Genomic DNA, 20,078 nt, shown 5'->3' with positions numbered 1-20,078 from the left:
AATTATTACAGATGGTCTAATTATCAGTATTTTCTTATTAAAATCTAAAAAGTTAGACCTAATATGTAATAGATTTTGTTTATTTAAACAATAAGTTAGAAATTGAAATTTTTTTAAATAGTTCAACAGTAACCTCGATGTACAGCTTTTTATGAGTCAACAAATCTTCATTCATTTTATTGGATTTCTTTGTTCTTAGCTAATATGAGAGCATTTTATTTTTAATAAGAATGTTTATTTCATTTACATTTATCATGATAACTGATGTCATCATTGTAAACTTTTTTGCATGTTTTTCTATGTTCTTTGATTTATAGCTACATCTATTAAGACTGTTTTTGATATTTTCCATATTTTACCATATTGGCAGATCAGAAACATTTTGGCACAGAGTATTTTATAAGAAGGCATGATGATATACATAAAAAACTCATGCTTTGGGGCAGCCCGGGTGGCTCTACGGTTTAGTGCTGCCTTCAGCCCAGGCATGATCCTGGATACCAGGGATCGAGTCCCACATCAGGCTCCCTGCATGGAGCCTGCTTCTGCCTGTGTCTCTGCCTCTCTCTCCCTCTTTGTGTGTGTGTCTCTCATGAATAAATAAATAAAATCTTAAAAAAAAAAAACTCAAGCTTTTTACTCTGTTTTCCTACAATACAGCACTGTCATGTTGTTCTTGTGCCTAAAGCACCGCAAGACTTCCCAGCAAAGAAAGAATAAAACTGAGCTCCTTGCCCTGATTTACACAGCCCTGCATGGACATCTCCTACCTCATGTCCTACACATTCACCATTCTTCTCCAGACAACGCTGGCCTCCTTTCTCGGTTTTAATCTCACCAACCTATTTCCTGTTGGAAATAGTTGGAGATTTCAACAACTGAGCCTTCCAGGTGCCTGAATTCTTCTCTAACATAACATTGTCTCAGTGCCTCCAATACAGGCTCTTGTCCATATGGTTTGCCATTTTATCTTCACTTCTTTCAGTGAAGTCATTCAGTAATATTTGTTAAGTGTATGAAAAAGTAAATAACAGTTATAAGGTAGATTTCAAGGAATTGGCATCCAACTCGTCATACTGTTCGGTGTCAACTCTCCCGAGTTGCTATTGGTTTCTAAATAGGACTGGAAAAGTAGCTAGTTCTAAAAAGATTAGGGTGATAGTAAATTCATTTTTATTTGGCGAGCTCATTGATGGATTGATGAACATACAAAATATATAACTATCTCTCTACAGTGTTATGTGTTACACCAAGACAGCAACAATAATAACAACATAACTTAGTTCTGAAGTCCTACCAGGCAAGACTTCAAGGGAATCCATGACCAAAATACAACCAGAAGAGTTTTCCCAGAATAACTGTTTTAGCCATATTGTAATTGCAAACGTACTATTGATTGCCTGCAGGAACCCAGTGAAATATCCCAGAAACCCTCATATTTTGGATTTCAAAGAAAATGCTCAAATTTCCCAAGTGTGAAAGTAGTTCAAATATTATTTTTCAGTCCATGAATCCAGATGTCTTTCTACAAAATATGTTAAAATAAAAGATATCTGAATTTTCACTTGGGTTACAGTTGCCAGATTCAACCAATAAAAATAGAGGATACCCAGTTAATATTTGAATGTGAATTTCAGGTAAACAACAACAAAGGTTTAGCAGAAGTTTGTTCCATGCAATATTGAGAACAGAAATATTTGCTCTTTATCTGAAGCTCAAATTTAACTGGAAAGCCTATCTTTTTACCTGATATCCCAGACCAGGGTCCATTGCCAAACAGGATTTTCTCTAACTGGTGCACTTAGGATACCTATCCTATTAATAAAGCATAGAAAGTCAGCATCCAGTTTTTGCTGCCTGGACTTCCCAACTATAAAAAAAAAAAAACAGATTCACTGATTGCCTTAAACTCTGGGTCTTCATGGGTGCTTTGACCCTGAGCTCAGTGATGAATTGGGCCTGAGATGTGGAAATGTGCATTTGCATACTGCATCTCCATGTTTGTTTCCATTCACAGCAGTTTCCTTTTTGCAAAATCTTCTGAGACTCCATTAAAAATCACTTGGTTACGTTATTCTTCTAAAGAACTGCTGTTTAGTTAGTTATTCAGTAGAAACTCCAAAGCGTTTTAAGGTGATAGCACTAATGGGAAATGGCTTATGATTCCCAAATAGTGTTAAGTGTACCATAAACCTTGATAGGACATAAAGCATGGCTGCACCAGGGAGTTACCTCATTTATGTACAATGTGGGGTGGAAGTTTCCACTTAGCAGTCAGAACGTTTCATACGCTGGGAAATATGATTGCTATATGTCGCGTTCATTTTTAATGATTGTGTTCCTGGCTTGCAAATTCAGTTCTCCTTTTCCGGTTGGAATTTACTGTGAAAAAAGAGAACATAAAATGCCAAGCTCTTAGATTTCTGCTAATAAGCATACAAATGGATCTGCACATGGACCCAGCCTACCCTCATTTCTTCTGTTTATCATGGGGGAAAATGCAGGCTTCAGCTTAGCTCCCTACCTGTCCTTTCAGGAACCTCAGGCTAATGAGTAGCACTTCTCTCCATGGGATAGACAACTTTTTTCAACTGGGTACTTCACATTGGTTATTAGGCATTTTCATGACATCCCATAAAATAACTCTTTCTCGATCCCAAACCACCATAGCCACACTCCACTTCCTTTCCCTCACTCACAGCCCAACTCTGCAAGCTCTTCTGGCCACACATTATTTATTGCCTCCTACTCCACTTTGCACCCAGTGAACTATTACTTCCACCTCTAGCGTTTATCCAACCTGCTCTTTCCCAGATCATCATACTCCACAGCCTGTGGATAGATACTGAAGTTCCTGGTAGGCATAGCAATTGCCGCCAAAGATGTCCACATTTTAATTCCTAGATCCTTGAACATGTTATGTTATATGGCAAAGGCAAATGAAGATACCAGATGGAATTAAGGTTGCTAATCAGGTGACTTTAAAATAGGGAGATTATCCTGGATTATCTAAGATGGACCAATGTAATTATAGCAGTGTTTAAAAAGGTTAGAGGGAGGGGTGCCTGGGTGGTTCAGTTGGTTAAGCCCCCAGCTCTTGACTTTGGCTCAGGTCATGACCTCAGGGTCATGAGATGGAGCGCACCACCACTGCCTCCGTCCTCCCTCGACCCCAGTCAGGCTCCATGCTCAGCAGGGAGTCTGCTTGAGATTTTCTTTCTCTCTCCCTCCTTCTGCTCCTCTACCTTTTCTCCCTCACCCCCCGTCAAATAAATAACTTAAAAAAATAAAAAAATAAAAATGTTAGTGAGAGAAGAGACCAGAGAGATGACATTATTAAAAGGATTTGGCTCGATGTTTTTGGTGTTGAAGATGGAGAAAGGGGCCCAAGAGCCAAGGAATGCAGGCAACCTCCAATGAGCTGGAAAAGTCAAGAGAATGGACCCATCTAGAACCCTTAGGAAGGAATGCAGCTCTATCAATGCCTTGATTCTAGCTCAGCAAAATCCATGCCAGACCTCTGACTGACAGAACTAGAAGATAAAAAATTTATGATGTTTTAAACCACCTAGTTTATGTAACTTGTTAAAGCAGCAGTGGGAAATTAATACAGGTCCCTTGTTCTAACTCTCCACTAGCTTTCCTCCCACCTCTCAGGCTGCAGGGTTTGCACGCAGACCCTCTCCTCCTCTCCTGCGTGCAGGGTTTGCACGCAGACCCTCCTCTCCTGAGTCTTTGAATACTCATGCTCTGTCCTAGATGCACTTTCTACGTACACTGCATTGTCCCCATTCAGGGCTCTATGCACCACCTCTAAGCAGATAACTTACAAGTTTATATTCCAACTCAAGAAGTATCCGGGCCTATAAATACCCCTGCTTGCCTGACAGCACTTCTCAGATGAATCACAGTCACTTTAAAACAAATAGGATCTAAGGATGAAATTCCGACCTTCCCCCCACCTCCAATCTTGATTTTCTTTCAGCATGTTCTAGCTTAGTAAAGGGAACTACAGTCCACCTAGTTATACAAACCAGGCACTTAGAAGTCATCTTTGAAACCTCTTCCTCTCCCTCATCTCCTATGTGAAATCCATCACCATCTCCTATCCATTTTATTTACTAAAAATTGCTAAAATCCATCTATTTCTTTACATCTCCCCTGCCACAATTCCAGCTATATTAGCTTGCTATTGTTATCTAATAAATTAGTACAGATTTAGCAGCCTAACACAATGCCCATTTATTAGGTAACAGTTCTGTAAGTCAGAAACCCACAGTGTGGCTACGGCTCTAGCCAGTGGGCTGCATTGTCATCTGGGGTGCAGAGTCCTTCCACGAGATCATTCTTGTTGGTAGAATTGATACAATTTAGCTTCTTACAATTACAGCACTGAAATCATGGATTCTTTGCTAGCTATCAGAGGCGGACTGTGCTCAGCTTTCAGCGGCCACCCACGTTCTTGATCACACAGTCCCCTCCAACTCCAAGTTAGCAATGGAGCAGTGACTTTTCTACTTCCTGTATCTCTGACTTCTTGTCCTGTAACCAACTGGAGAAAGCCCTTTACACATGGACAAGTCTCTGTCTTAAAGGCAACTGTGCATATACCATATAATATAATCAAGGATGTGATCTCATCAAATTAATAGATACTGGAAATTAGGGTGAGATATCTTTGGGAGAACATTTTCAAAATTCTGCCTACAATGTTAGCCTGAATTATCATCATTGTTCTCTATATTATGAATTGACCTCCTCTAATTCACTCACTCAAATCCATTCTTTCCCCCAACTTAGTCTATTCACACTACAGCCAGAGTGATCATCTCAAAACGCACACCTGATATTATTACCCACATACTTATGGTGTTCTTGACTATAGCCATAACCTAAAGCAGTGCTGCCTAACTTGTCTGCAGCCCAGTGCCTACAACCCCCTCCCCCCACCCTGACATTCTGGGAGATCAGCACAGAATACTCCAGCAACTACCTAGACATTCTCATAGCATTTCAGAATAATTTTATGTCTGACAAAGCTAAAAATAAATTTAGGACTTATTTTCATGTATTTTTTATTTTAAAATTTCATTAATTTAGTAATTTATTGTTATTTTATGCAAGTATTAGACTGTGAAAACATTTCTAAAAGTGGCCCCTAGACACTAAAAATTGGGGAAGTGCCCTACTGGGGGCTCTACACTCTCGGGCTTTGACTTCTCCAGCTCTCTTTCATGCCTGTAGCCTCTGACTCTTTGAACTCCAGCCACAATGCCCACCAGGTAGTTCCTTTTGCTTTCCACATTCCTTGTGCCATGCTGACAGTCATTACTGGTTCACAACTTCCCCATTATATTCCCTCACTACCCTGGAGGTCTCCAATATGTACCTATCATAATCTCAGTTTTAATAAACACTCGCATTTATTTTTTCAAATATCTGCTTTCCTCCTAATGTAAGCTTTGTGGTATCAGAAAGCTTATCTTCCATGTAATTGACACATGCACAGCTGCCTGCACAGCACCCAACACATAACGGAATGGGGGCTTAACAAATGCATGTGAAATAGAGAATGAATCAATCAATCAATATAATTCATATTATTCAAATTCAAACAGTTCTTCAACCAATTATTACCTGTTTGGTTTTAATCATGATAGCTAAATTTCCTAAACTTCATTTTTACTATTGGTAAAATTGGAATACTTTTGCCAGTCTCATAGGATTGATATGAAAATTAAAGCATGTACAATGCTTTGTTTGAAAAGTACAAGATGCTTCCAAAATGCAACTGATAAATTGGTTATGAATATGTCTTCTACATAACATTGGCAAAAGGGAAATGTACGACAAATCTATAAGCCAAAGTCTTTTAATATATTCAATTTTTGTTTCCATAACATAGGTTCAAAAATTTCATTCTAAAATAAATTGGACAAATATACAAATATATATATACATATATATATATATGTGTATATATATATAGAAAGAGAGAGAGAGAGATGGCTGTTAATTCCAGCATTGTTTCCATTAAAAGCATAGGAAAGACCTTAAAAATGACATCACATGTGAAAGAGGCAAACCTGGTTGGCATAATTTAAGAAAAACCTAAACATTCCCTCACTTCGTAAAAATGTTTCCTCAGTGCTGGTGGAGGGCTGACTTTGGCACATTGTACAGTTGATTTATACCCAGATATAATGCTAAGAATGGGTTTTGGCTACAATGTCAAGAAAACATGAGTATAAACTAAAGCTGAAGACATGATTTCAAGTATGTACCAATCTTTTTTTTTTTAATTGAAGTATCATCAACATACAATGTTATATTAGTTTCAAACTGAAATATAGAGATTCAATAATTCTGAACATTATGTAATGCTCATGTTATCACGGGGTAGTTATCATCTGTCACCATACAATAGTACTACAATATTATTAACCATATTCCTTATTCTGTACTTTTCATCCTGGTGACTTATTTTATAACTGAAAGTCTGTACATCTTAATCTGCTTCACCTATTTTACCCATTCCCTCACCTCTCTCCTCTCTGGCGATCGTCAGCTTATTCTCTGTATTTATGAGCCTGTTTCTGCTTGTTTGTTTTGTTTTTTTATATTCCCCATATAGATAAAATCTATATGTCTTTCTTTTTCTGTCTTATTTCACTCAGTATAATACCTTCTAGGTCCATCTATATTGTTTCAAATGGCAGATTTCATTCTTTTCTATGGCTGAGCAATATCCCATTGTCTGTATACCATAATTTCTTTATCCATTCATCCAGCAATGTATACTTAGATTGCTGCCATATCTTGGCTATTTAAATAATGTTGTAATGAACATAGAGTTGCATATATCTTTTTAGATTAATGTTTTCATCTTCTTTGGGGAAATATCCAACAGTAGAATTACTAAATCATAAGATATTTCTATTTTTAATTTTCTGAGGAACCTCCTTACTGTTTTCCATAGTGGCTGCACCAATTTACATTCCCACCAACAGGACCAAAGGTTCTATTTTCTCCACTTTCTCACCAACACTTCCTGTTTCTTTTCTTTCTGATATGTGCAAGGTGATATCTCACTATGGTTTTGATTTGTATTTCCCTGATGATTAGTGATGTTGAGCATCTTTTCATGTGTCTGTTGGTCAGTCATCTGTATATCTTCTTTGGAGAGATGCCTATTTAAGTCTTTTGCTCATCTTTAAATCAAATTGTTAGATTTTTGTTTTGGGTTTTTTTTTTTTTTTTGGTTAGAGTTGTATGAGTTCTTCATATATTTTGGATATAAACCCCTTATTGAATATATAATTTACAAATATCTTCTCATATTTGGTACATAGCCTTTCATTTTGTTGATGGTTTCCTTTTCTGTGCAGTTTTTAGTTTGATGTAGTCCTAATTATTTTTTTTACTTTTGTTTATTTTTATTTTTGCCTTTGTTTCCCTTGCCTGAGGAGACATATCCAGAAAAATGTAAGAATGAAGCAACCTTGATTGAATATAAAATTGAGTGAGTCGGTTGAGATCTACACTAACACCGGCGGTAGCAGGACAGGAGACAGTCCCAGTCATAAAAGTTGCATAACTACTTTCATCAGAGATGACACTTCTGCAAAGGCAGTAACAATGACCAGAGGGTCCATGAGATCTTCTCTTCTGGAAGCTGTAACACCCTTCACCAACTCTAAAGTAAATGTTTCAGAGCCAGTTGTAGGTTTGCAACCTCACTGAAAAAGTACTTCTGAGTTCTGAAATATCTATACTAATACAAGAGAAGCAAAGTTCTCTACGGACTTAAGAAACACCCCAAATTCTTGATTAATTCTTGGGGGCCCCAAAATAAAAAATATTGGATTGCTTATTTACCTGGACAGATAGTTGCTTGAGATGTTAATTTGAGTACAATAGAAATACAAATTATATCTTCCCTAAACTGGTAAATAGACCATTCAAACTATAGCTCAGTCTACTAAAATGTCTACTTATTATGTATTAGAGAATGTCTACACTCATTTTAAGTAAGAAAGTAAGATATGCAGTTTTGTAACTTCTCTTCCATATCCTCGGTTTGAATTAGGAAAGGATAGACTGAAAAAATACACTATTGATGAAGAACCATCTGTCTGATTCCTGAAGGTCCACGTGGGAAACAGAGTCCAAATGATAAAGGTCGTTTCAAAGGGATGCTGTCTGTAACTTGCTGGAGACAACTCAAATAATGGCTTTCACTTCAAAGAACCAAGTGGTGATGGGAAAACTAGAGCCACACAGATGACCCATCATGCAGAGTGTCATCTTTTCCTACTACCGTCAGAGTAAAATAAAGTGGTAGAGAGATAATGGCACATTGTATAGGCTGCAGCCAGCCTTGACACATTCATGCTCTGATTTTTATAGCTGCACATTAGGTCTTGGACTTCTTTTATATAGATTAAGTGACTAAACTTATCCGGGACATGGGTTAGAAATTGTGCTGGCTAGGAAAAGATAGTCTTTGGTTATGGCAAAGCATGGGGGATGGGGGTGGTGCAGAATTTTATGAAGGTAGAAGTTATAGGATTTTTAAAATAATGAGTACTAGAAAGAATTAATAAAAAAGGGTTTGAAATATGGATATGAGATTTGTAAAAATAAGTGTATGTAATAAAAATGAATGCTTCTATAGCACTTCTGATGTGCCAGGTGCTCCTGTAAGAAGTCCTTTAGTTTCCTTATCAACAGAAGTTGACAGCCTGCTCAGATAAGTGGCTGAACCAAGTTTGAATCCCGTCATCTTGGCTTTAGACCCGTTTTTTAACTACCATGTCTTGTAGGAAGTGGAAAAAAAAATTCTTTGTATTGAGAATTTAATGACAAGCAAGAATTTTTAATGTGGCTGAATGATATCTAAAGGTCCAGGGAGAAGGTGAGTGTGCAGAAAGAATGTGGGAAAGTCGCTCATAACTTCCAGTCTGGGGCTTCATATGGCAGAAATGCCTTGTCTATAAGAATAGCCTCTTGAAACTTGATCTTCCTGCCCTGGGTGCCCTGGGTTTCTTTTAGCTGAAAAGACTCCATTTGTTATTTCTAGTGGAGGAAGTTTCCAGTGGCTATGGGAAATAAAGCTGCAATTACTCAATTCTTGAACAATCTGTTAGAAATGGCAACGGCTGGCCATAACCTTGAGAAACTCTAATTAACACTGTTTGTAGGTGATTTCAAAGGTAAAAAAGCACAGTTTTAATAATACTTATGCATTAAGCCCTGATACATTATTTTTTGTTAATCTTCAATTGGCTGCAGTATCTGCTACAATTATTTTATTTTGGTCCTTTTTTTTTATTGGGGGGAAGACACAATAACTCCTACAAAAATTTAAGATATTCTTAAATCTTATTTTTTTCCTGCTCAGTGATTTTTTCTGTTTAAGAATTAAAAACACCAGTGACCAAATACTATTTTTGGCAAGGAAAGGAAATGAGCAAATGTTCACTATTTTAGGTGACAGCATTTTATAAAAGAAATAATGGCCATGAAACCAAATCTTGATTTAATTATAATATTTTCCAACATATTGAACTGTATTGACATAAGAAACATTGAGAAGGGGGATCCCTGGGTGGCGCAGCGGTTTGGCGCCTGCCTTTGGCCCAGGACGTGATCCTGGAGACTCGGGATCGAGTCCCACGTCGGGCTCCCGGTGCATGGAGCCTGCTTCTCCCTCTGCCTATGTCTCTGTCTCTCTCTTTCTCTCTCTCTCTCTCTCTGTGTGGCTATCATAAATAAATTTAAAAAACTAAAAAAAAAGAAACATTGGGGAGAAGATTACATCTATATTGCATTATTATCCTTTATTTCAAGTAAAATTTATTTATCATGCTTCAATACCAATAAATATGTGAGATATTTTGTTACACTTACCACCATGTTACCAGGAGAAGAGGAAGAGGAAGAAAAGAAGAAGAAGAAGAAGAAGAAGAAGAAGAAGAAGAAGAAGAAGAAGAAAGAAGAAATCAAGAAAGAAAAGAGAAAGAAAGAAAATAAATAGTAAGCTTAGAGCAATGGGAATATTTATGTGGAATTCTGTTTAATCTAATAGCAAATGATTTCTATTGAATAGCAAAAAGTTAACTCACAGCTTTAAGTAATATGCCTAACATTAAAATTCTTGAGAAATCATTTTTATAAAGCAATTAATAATTTGAATGTGGATAAAGTAGTTGTTAAGCAGTATTATAAAATGCAGAATCTTGAGCAAAACTGTAGGAAGCATCAATAGGAAGTTCATTCAATTATAGAAAAGCATATAACAAGAGCTGTAATCTATAATCACATAGTCAAAATATGTAGGATAGAAATTATTTACAGTAGATTAAAGGAGAGAGACAGGAGAGAAAGAGGAGAGGACACAGAGAGAGGGAATGAGAAAAAAGGGAGAGGGAGATAAGCTTGTTTCATGAAGAAATGGTATAGTCGATAGATGTAGAGGATGAGTTTGTGTAAATGGGAGGTAGGTGCTTTAAAGTTTTGTGTATCAAACCATTTTGGCATCCTAAAATATCTATGAAATTAGGATATTGCATAGAAACTGACACACAGACTGAGAGAAAACAATCTCCTCTAAAAAAACAGAAACAAAAACAAAGTTAGATGACATAGTTGAGCTGGTCAATGGATCAGTAAATCTAGAGAATTGCACACCAAAGACCAAATGTCACCTATGTTTTGTTCACAGTTTTGTCCCATCTGTAGCTTGTTAATTTAGTGTGTTAAAACCAAAGCTTTAAGAAGGAAAAGGTCTGGTTGTTGGTGTGCTTTGTGGCTTTCCCTCATAGACTGTAAATTGTCAGTACAGGTATTGCCTTGTTTGATCAAAGACTAAGACTTTTTTTCTCGTGTTTATTTTTAGAAAAAAAACCAACATATATTTATTTTGAGAACAGAAAGTAAAATAATGCTTTAAATTTACATAAATTTTGGACAAGGACCAAAATCTTTAGAAAGTTGATTCTGAAATGACTTTTATCTAAAGTCATAAATCCTATCTAGCATGTTCAAACACATGATTTTGAATCAGAATGTTCCAAACTACTATTCTATAATAAGAACTCCATGATTCTAATATTTGATAATTCAAAGTCATCATAAATTTTTGTGTATTGAATTAGCTTTTTATAAAAATGTAGATATAAAATATTAAAATGAAGAAAATTAAACAATAAATTTTTTTAAAAAAATAACTTGTCATTATTAATATTTTTCTATGCCCTTGTAAAAATTCTCCAGAAGCTCTTATGAGTCATGTTTTGCTCTCCAGTATTTTAGATACACTACAAAAGAAAGTTAAATCCATATTTTAGTGAACATGATCTACATACATGGAAAACTTCAGGTGTCTGGACTGCCTGAATTATTAGTTGGATGTTACTTGAACACTCTTGATGAAAAGGGAATCACATAAAAATATTCACCTGATATGTAGCAAAACACAAAGCAATTTATCCAACCACATTTATCTATCATGTGAAATATCATAATCACAAAAACTGCTATTCTTATGAATTTATTTCTATTACTATAGTTTTCTCAATGTAATAAACAATAAAAAGAAACACATTATTGATTTACACCCTAACATTGATAAATTTTCAGTTCATTTTGACAGAAAGACTCTAGGTCCAAAGGCCACATATTATAATTTTTCATTTATATGGCATTCTCAAAAAAGCAGCGCTACAGAAATGGAAAAGAAATTGTATTAGTCACAGTTTGTGTTGTAGGTGAGGGTTGATTGCAGGAAGAAATTTTTAAAGTGATGGCAGTTCTACAGGGTATTGTCCTTGTGGATTCACAACTTCACGCGTTTTTTTCAAAACTTACGTGTACATTCTGAAGCTTCTTTGCATTTATACTAGAATTGGCCAAGTAAGTGTATTGTAGATAATAAAAGCTGGTTTGAGAAGGAAGTTGAAAAAAAGCCAAAATGAAATGTAAGAATAATCCCTGTTTGGCTGACTTGGAGTTGGAGGAATTGGTATGAGTTCTTGTTTCTATAATCATAAGGAAGATAGACTACACTGAAAACCAAAGAGGGGCCTTAGCATACCTGCTGTATCAAACATCAGCAAAACACAAAATTAAATATAATTTCTTTTTTTTATTAAATATAATTTCTAAATAAGCATTTTATATAGTTTAAAAAAGTTACTGAGTTAAAAATCTAGTAAAAGACATACAAGAGCCTTTGGAGAATATAGTAAAACTTTATGGAAGGTTATTTAAAAGAAACTTTATTATTTTCCATAGCAAATTTAAGCCATAAATTTGTATACAACAGATAAAGCAAAATTTAAAAGGAGGAGATTTAAAGACTGAAATTGTGAGTGTGCTTTGGAATATTCCCGTGTGACATAAATGCTTATGTTAATTTGTTGTGTAAATTAACCAAAATTAATAACTAATGAATAGATGTGGAATATTATGCACAAAATAAATATTATTGGGCAGAAGGTTCGGTTGAGTGAGCTGAAAGAAACTAACTCTTTCCACAAACTGTACTGATTAAACTAATCAATTTGCCTAGATGAGTAGAAATACTATGAGTTAAGAAAACAATTTATATCAGGATGCCTGGGTGGTTCAGTTGGTTAAGTGTCTGCTTTCCAGTCAGGTCATAATCCCAGGGTCTTGGGTTGGAGCCCTGCATGGGGTTCCCTGCTCAGCGGGGAGTTGGCTTCTCCCTCTCCCTCCACCCCCTCTCTGCTCATGTGCTCTCACTCTCACATGCTCTCTGTCAAATAAATAAATAAAATCTTAAAAAAAAGAGAAAGCAATTTATATCAATAAGTGATCCATATATGTACTGAATAAGAAAATGAGCTCTGGAATGAGACCGGCTAGGTCTAGGCCATCTGTGACATCAGAAAAATAATAGTACTTACCTTGTAGAATTACAAACTTTAATGAAATGACAAATATGAAGTGTGTAGCACAGTCCCTGACACAAAGTAAGTGCCCAGGAAGTGGTAGCGATGTGTACTGTAAATATCACTGATTAACTTATTGAAAAGGAAGCATCCAACAAAACTATAGGGATATGAAAATCCATATAGCTTGTAGAAAGATATATTATCACAGCCCCGCATCTGCTAGAAAGGACCTCTCATTTAATTGCCCTCCTGTCCTACAGTTTAGTTCTTAAGAGAAAGGACTTAATGAGTACCTAAGGCACTTAGTTTGAAACTCTCCTGGTTTCACTTTTTACATAAGCTCAAATTATTTCTACAACACTTTCATATCCATATTCCAAAAGGATGTTAAATGCATTATTCCCCAGAGGAAGCTGACACTCTCACTTTAAATTACACATTAAGAAAGATTGGTAGAAAGTACATAGTAATTTTCCATCAAAATCCACCATTTGAAAAATATTCAAAGAAATCTGATGCTGCTTTTGCATTATGTACCATATTTAAGAAACAAAGTTTTCTTATGCACGAACTGACAATATTCACCATACTCTCCTAGGAGTGTCCAAGTTTAAAATGTCAAGTGCCTTCAAATATGTCAGGTTATGGCCTAGAAATATTTTAATAAGGAGAAGGTTAAATTATGTACTTTCTATTCAAGTAGAAACATTAAACCATAATAAAGTGTAAAGGTCATTACTGTTAAACAATCTGATATTAACATAGACTTTTGATTAAATAAAGCAAAATTGCATATTATTTTATGTGTAGTTAAATACAAAACTATTACCTAGAATTTTATGCAGTTCATATCTATTTTTATTAGTCTAATGAAGGAAAATGGGTAAAAAAGTGAAGTAAAAGGGAACCTAGTTTTCCCTGGACTTTTGGTCTGTTTTTTCAACTCATGCCTGTATATAGGATTTGACGAGTGTGTTTGTTCACAGCAATAAATTGATATTATCAATAATACATAAATAATAAATTAATAGTTTTAATATATGCATTCTTACATAATATTCATGTGTGTATATATGTACATATATCTATACATATAGATGTATGTGGTATGAAGACTGGCACGATGAAGATGAAGGAGCAAAAAGTAACATTGATTTTTTTTTCCTCAGTCATCATTTTTATGGGAACATGACAGCTAAGAGAAATATATAACATCCAAACCCCTTTGTGATAAGGTCCATATATTTCTCCCCTCTTTTCTTAACAAAAGCAGTAGTACCATTCAGACTTAGGTTTTCAAAATTATGATTTTATGACCCAAGCTAATGGCTCATTTAGAAACCATTTCCTTTCAAGTTTAAAACAAATTCAATGGCTTATTATAGTGAATTGATTTAAAGTTTCTCCTTGAAAAATGCATTAAGCCATTCACAATATAATGCACATGAATTACAGTCTATGAATAAATACAGCTTCTGTGACTGCCTGATACAATGTCCTGGAGAGTGCTCACAATTACGGTTTAAATTCAAAGTTTTAAATGGTGAGCATTTAATATACTTCTTGATGGTGGTATAAAATAACTCATAGATTTTGAAGTGAAAATTAAATATATTTTGAAAGAAAAGCTGCAAAATAAAGGTAAAACATTACATTAGACCCATGACTATCTAGCATAGTCAAGAATTGAGTAGATTAACTGTTTTATTTGCCAGTTACCATAAATGTCATATTTTTAAAAACCTTTTAAAGGAAGTGTAATGTGGTGTGGAAATTTGCCATTTAAAATTTGACTTCATCTATTTAGATATCTTGAAAGCATTTTGATATCTTGCTCCTGACATCTCGATGTACTTTTTCATTTCCAAAAATATTCTTGAGTAATTCAACTGACTTTTCAAGAAAATAGTAAATATTGCATGATATTAACTGCATATCAGACATTATTGTATTTAACACATATTATCTCATTTAATCTTTAATACAACATTATGAGATAGAAGTTATCTTTATTGATCTTTTAGATATTTTATTTGCTAAAGTGAAAATTTACAGAGTCACATGATTAATATTGTGGGCTCTGGAATGAAAATGTCTCCTATTGGAATGGCCCTTCCCATAGTACCCTCGTGACCTTGTAGATATCCACAGTGAGCACACAGGCAAGGCTTGACTTATAACTAACCTGAGTCTTGGCAGAGCACCTTTGCTTCCCTGAGAACATGACAGGATGGGAGACTTGTGAGGAGTTGCTTGGAGCTACCTTCTACTTTTCTTCTTAATTCGCAGGGATGCTTCAAAGAGAGTTTTTTATTGCCTCCAGGTTCCGATGAGCATGAGACTTCCTGCCCCACCTTTCAAGGTATTGCTGCAGACTATAAAGCTGCACAGTTGCTATGGAAAATTGTACAAGTGCACATTTATTATTGTGCAATACGATACACATATTGTGCAATTATACAATACACATACATAGTGTTTAATTGAGTCCTCAGCAACAAAGTGTCCCAAAACTCATGTTGTATTGCCATCTGACCCCTTTTGTTTGGTGTCATTCTTTGAGGTATTATGAGATGAGGACCCGGAAGATGGCATCCATGGCTGCTTACCTCATCACTGTATAGGTGAGTAATAAAATAACAATCATTTTACCTCCACTGGACAAGACAGTTGTCTTGCCTCACTGAATGTGCTTGGCATGTTTCAGCTTCCAATTTCTTCTCTACCTCTTTAGACCACTTATATGTATTTTATTTTGTCCAAGGTCACATAGCTAATAAGTGACATTATAAGAATTCAATTCTCTTACCCACTATTCCTGGGGAATTGCACACATGTAGCTGTCTCATCCCAAACCACTGGAACTTCTCTAGTCACAAACCCTCTTTGAAAAGGGTTTGGTATGTTTTGTTTGAGGAATACTTGAGATAATTGTGTCAATTATATGTTATTATTTAATTAATCATCCCCAAAGTTAGCGGCTTTAAAAACCAACAAATATATATTGTCCTCACAGTTTCTGTGGATCAGGAATTCAGGAATGGATTACCTGGGCACTTTTGACTCAGGATCATATGAAGTTACAGATGTTGGCCAGGTGTGCAGTCATCTGATGGTTTGGCTGAACTGGAGAATCCATTTCCAAAGTTTTCGGTTACTCACATGGCTGTCAAGTGGGTTACTCACATGGCTGTCAAGTGCATGTTGGGTATTTGTAGGAAACCTTAGTAAACCCCCCCTTCCCCACCGAACTAGGCTCCTTTCATTGATTACTTGGGTAATATCTCTATGACAGGGTGAATGTCTTCTTCTAAAGCAAGCAATCCAAGAGAGAGCTACATGGAAGCCATCTTTTTTATGATCTAGGCTTGAATGTTATAGAACATCATCTCTGCCATATTCCATTCAATAGAAATAAAGTCACTAACTCTGGCACACATTCAAGGAGAAAGGGTATAATTAGTTTAAACTTTTGAAGGGAAGAGTGTTAAAGAATTAGTGGGTATATTTTAAAATTGCTACAGATGTAAATTATCTATAATGCATATCATTAAAAAGTGTTGCCCTTTTTACATGAATATTATATTAAAGATTCACTCTATTTCTGATCATAGTGCTGGAAATGAGTTGATTTAAGGATTTGTTTGTTGATTTGTGACTCTTGATGAAAAAAATATGGTTTGCTTTTTTTTAAAGATTTTATTTATTTATTCATGAGAGACAGAGAGAGAGAGAGAGAGAGAGAGAGAGAGAGGCAGAGACAGGCAGAGGGGAGAAGCAGGCTCCATGCAGGACTCGATGTGGGACTGATGTGGGACTCGATCCTGGGTCTCTAGGATCAGGCCCTGGGCCGAAGGCAGAGCCAAACCGCTGAGCCACCTAGGCTGCCCTATGGTTTGCTTTCATGAGTTGTCTTTTATTATTATAAACTTTTTCATGTTTATAATTTGTAGTATAAGGTCAACTTGTGCATATGTAAAAATGGAAACTACATAAGATTCAGGGATCATCACCCTATTGCCTCCTATTTTACACCTTTTTAAAGTTCTCTACTTAAGTCTCTGCATTTAGCTGTTCAGTGAGAAAAAAGATTGCTAAGAAAGACACAACATTTTTAAGGAGACCTGATGAAAGCGGCTTATATTACTTCCACACATATTCCTTTGGCCAGAACTCAGTTATATGGCCAACCCAACTGGCAAAGAAGGCTGGAAATGAAGAGGAACCACAGATATGGAGAACAATCCACTCTGCCAAAATAAGAACAGAAGCCATTTCTAAATATATAATCCAAAATATTCCTACAAGGTGCAAAGGTATATTTACTACAGCATTATTGGAGTAGAAGAAATTTGGAAATAACCTAATAATGCTTGAGCAAGTGAATGAGTAATTAAAATATGACATGTTTACAACATAGAATATTATGTAGAGCTAAAATGAATAAATTAGGGGCCACTAGGTAGCAGAGTCAGTTAAGCGTCCACCTCTTGGTTTCAGCTCAGGTCACTATCTCTTGGAAATAATGGTATTGAGCTCCAAGTGCTCAGTGCAGAGGCTGCTTCCTACTCTTTCTCCCTCCCTCTCTGCCCCTCCCTGCTTACACACTCTCTCAAAATAAATTGATAAAATATTTTTAAAAATGAATAAACTAAACATTTATAATATGGACATTGAAAATAAAACACAATGCAAAGCTAGATTTACTCTGACCCACTTTTTTTTTTTAGGATTTATTTATTTATTCAGAGAGACAGAGAGAGGCAGACACACAGGCAGAGGGAGAAGCAGGTTCCATGCAGGGAGCCCGATGTGGGACTCGATCCCAAGTCACCAGGATCACACCCCGGGCTGCAGGTGGAGCTAAACCGCTGTGCCCGCGGGGCTGCCCTCTGACCCACTTTCAATTAAATCATTTGTAAAAATTTTAAAAGAGAAAGCAATATTGCATTATGAATATTTTTTTTTAATTTTGCAATGATAAATATCAAATCAATTAAATCAAGGGCATCTAGTGAAGGAGAAGGCATTAGATGTTGGGAAGGAATCAAAAGAGGTTACAAATGTATCTGTAATGTCTTATACTTTACATTTAAATTCCTTAGAAGGAAACACGTAAATTCAATAAAACAAAATGAATTTAATATTGTTCAGTTCATTAAAACACAAAATATACCGAAAAGTCATATGTCCCTATAAAATATTTCAATCATTGTTTGCCTGATGAGTGGAACATTTAATTAGACTGTGATTCTACTACATTTTCCAAGTGGAATTACCATGAATTTTTTTTAAAAAGTACTTAAATACTTTTCTTCAATGCTTTGCTTCAAAAAGTATTTAAACATTAAATTGTCAGACACCAATTATTTATGTTTTTTTCAGCTTTGCATATCATCATGTTTAATATGATAAAATGTCAAACTACTTTCTAAATACAATTTATTACTAAAAACAAATTTTTAAAAATCTGACAAGATACAGTTATTTTCAAGAAGTTAAAGATAGAATGCGTACTATACATCAGCTGTTCCCAAAAAGTAACTTTTTCTCTATGGAGTTTGAGTCTTTACCTAAGAATTAAAGGAGTTGCTTCAGAAAAATCCATTTCTCTAATCAAGTATTTATGTTCTTCTGATTAACATCTTAACCTACATTGCTTTAAAGTTTGCTAAGAAGGGAAGAAAATTAAATATGTACTTTTTACTATTTAGCAGAAGCAAACTTTCTTTTAATGTTTGATCAGCATTTAAAAAATTAAGCTAATCTAAACAATTAGTCAAGGATTTCAATATACAGATTATGCTACCTTAAGTGTTTTCTTGAGCACATTTATGCCTCACCTCCCATTTCACTTCCTAGACGTTGAGTGCTGCATCCAAGGACTTTGGGACTGTAAGCCATATGGAGGTGGAGCCTTTCAGAAAGCCATATGGAGGTGGAGCCTTTCAGAAATAATTATGTGTAGATGAAGTTGTGAGGGTGGAGCATCCCCCCTGATGGAGTTAGTGTCCTTAAAGAAGAGCAAGAGACTAGAGCTCCTTCTCTTGGCCATGTGAGGACACAGCAAGAAGGCAGCCATTCACAAGCCAGGAAGTAGGCTCTCACCACCACCAGATCATGCTGGCACCTGCTTCCAGAGCTGTGAGAAATATATTGTTGTGTAAGCCAACCATTTATGGTATTTTGTTACACCAGCCTGAGCTAAGAAAGGGACCAAAAGTAAATGACTAGAAAAACCACTTTTTTTTTTTTTTTTTGCTAACAAGTAAAACTAATATATTGTAAAACACACTGCTAAAGAAAATGCAATTTGGTGCATTGGCAGAGTCCCAAATACTGTTCTATTTTAAGCAATAACTCAGTGAACCACCTTACCTGCAGGAAAAGAAAGAGACTCAAGTAAATTTTTGTGGTAACCATAATTATAGTATCCTGTTGTTAAAACTCAAAAAAAAAAAAAAAAGAAGAAAAAAAAAAAGAAGAAGAAATGAAGAAAAATAAGTAAACTACAAAATGCTATTACTGTATTCAGTCTCAGAATTTCAGCTACAGATTCAGTAGTGATAAGAGCATAACAGACAATTACTGAATAAAAGCAAATAGATTTCTTCTTAGGTTAATAGAAGTTTCAAATTAAATATAATTTTTTGTCAAGGCACATAAAAAATGTAGGAATTTTTCTTTGAGTAACCACATAAAATATATAACAAATTTTCTCCCTAGAATGAGCACTTATGTTAAGGGTAAGTGAGGGGATTATATGGGACAAAAAATAAGATAAGGCTTAGGAAGAGTAGAGACTCAAAGATGAGGTGATATCAGAAAAAAAAAAAAAAAAAAAGGTGAGAGCCATAAATAGGTGAGTTCCTGAGATAGGACAGAGGTGAGGCTTGGGAGTAACATGGAGTTCCTGAAGGTGAAGTTCAACTGTGATATGAAATTAGGAAAGTGGGGAAAACAAAAGGAAGCAGGAAGCTCAGCTAAGAGGCAGAAGTAGAGTCAGAAACACATTAATCTTTAATAATTGGTAAGGACACTGTGGTGAGTAGGCTTTGGGATGCACTAAGATAGCCCTCAGACCAGCAACCATGTCAAAATAGCTATGTCATGTATACTGCTCTTTGACTTTGCATCCTCACTTGGAGGCAGATTCTA

Source organism: Canis lupus, chromosome 25 (genome assembly GCF_003254725.2).
Source record: "Canis lupus dingo isolate Sandy chromosome 25, ASM325472v2, whole genome shotgun sequence".
Taxonomy (NCBI): Eukaryota; Metazoa; Chordata; class Mammalia; order Carnivora; family Canidae; genus Canis; species Canis lupus.
Note: the sequence above shows the minus strand (reverse complement) of the source record.